Source organism: Mustela lutreola, chromosome 4, assembly GCF_030435805.1.
Source record: "Mustela lutreola isolate mMusLut2 chromosome 4, mMusLut2.pri, whole genome shotgun sequence".
NCBI classification, from domain to species: Eukaryota; Metazoa; Chordata; class Mammalia; order Carnivora; family Mustelidae; genus Mustela; species Mustela lutreola.
In genome coordinates, this window is record NC_081293.1 from 83,355,696 (window position 1) to 83,356,672 (window position 977).

Here is a 977-nt window from a genome sequence, read left to right on the forward strand (position 1 = left end):
CAGAGGAAAGCCCATCAGAATAGCGTCAAACCTGTCCACAGAGACCTGGAAATCCAGAAAGGGCTGGCAAGATATATTGAGGGCACCAAATGAGAAGAACATGCAGCCAAGAATACTTTATCCAGCAAGACTGACATTCAAAATGGATGGAGAGATAAAGAGTATCCAAGACCGGCAAGGCTTAAAAGACTATGCAACCACCAAGCTGACACTGTAGGAAATATTAAGGGGGGGTTCTATAAAAGAGGAAAAATCCTAAGAATAGCATTGAATAGAAATATAGAGACAATCTACAGAAAGAAAGACTTCAAAGGTAACTCGATGTCAATAAAAATGTATCTATCAATAATCACTCTCAATGTGAATGGCCTAAATGTGCCCATAAATGGCACAGGGTTGCAGATTGGATAAAATGATAGGGCCCATCCAAATGTTGTCTACAAGATACCCATTCTGAACCTAAAGATACAACCCGACTGAACATGAGAAGGGATGGAGAAGCATCTTTCATGCCAATGGGCCTCAAAAGAAGGCTGGGGTAGCGATTCCCATTTCAGATAAATTAGATTTTAAACTAAAGACTGTAGTCAGAGATACAGAAGGACAGTACATAATCCTTAAAGGGACTATCCACCAAAATGATCTAACAATTGTAAATATCTATGCCCGCAATATGGGAGCAGCGAATTACATAAGAAAACTGTTAATCAAGATAAAGAGTCATATTGATATGAATACACTAATAGTAGGAGATCTTATCATGCCTCTCTCAGGAATAGACAGACCATTGAAGCAGAAAATCAGTAAGGAAACAAGAGCATTGAATGACACATTGGACCAGATGGACCTCATAGATATATACAGAAAATCCCACCCTAAAACAACAGATTACTAATTTTTCTCAAGTGCACATGGAACCTTCTCAAGAATAGACCACAAAGTGGGTCACAAATCAGGACTCAACTGATACCAAAAGA